This window comes from Egretta garzetta, unplaced genomic scaffold, assembly GCF_000687185.1.
Source record: "Egretta garzetta isolate BGI_Z169 unplaced genomic scaffold, ASM68718v1 scaffold200, whole genome shotgun sequence".
NCBI classification, from domain to species: domain Eukaryota; kingdom Metazoa; phylum Chordata; class Aves; order Pelecaniformes; family Ardeidae; genus Egretta; species Egretta garzetta.
The window spans coordinates 1,496,095-1,496,559 of NW_009258379.1; positions in this window are offsets into that span (position 1 = coordinate 1,496,095).

The window sequence follows — 465 nt, forward strand, 5'->3', positions numbered from 1 at the left end:
ACAGAGCCCTTGGGCGGGAGCGAGCTGTTGGGCAAGGAAATGCAATTCCAGAGTGAGGCCCTGCCATCGCGGAAGACTCCAGCGTTTCTTCCAAGAGAAGTGAAGGCAGCACTTGGAAGTGAAATAGCCCGTAACGTGGGCTACGAGAGCACGGACTCGTGTCGCTTTCTACGCCCGATCGGGGGAAAGCCCGTGGCCGGTAGGTGTAAGGAGGACAAGTTTTCTGTAGGTCTCCCCAAAAAGACACTGCAGCCGATTAATGAACAAGAGGAAACGCTGTTTTGAGTCGGTAACGAGACAAAGGCGCAGATGAGCAGCTACGCTCCAAGCACTGGTCTTGCAGCTCTTGGAGGCTTGGGGCTCCTCCGACACAGCCCTCCTGCTCTACCCTTTCTCTGGGGAGCTTCTAGGCTGAAAGAAACCGAGGTTTGCAGGTTAGGTTTAGATTAGATAGGACTGAAATCA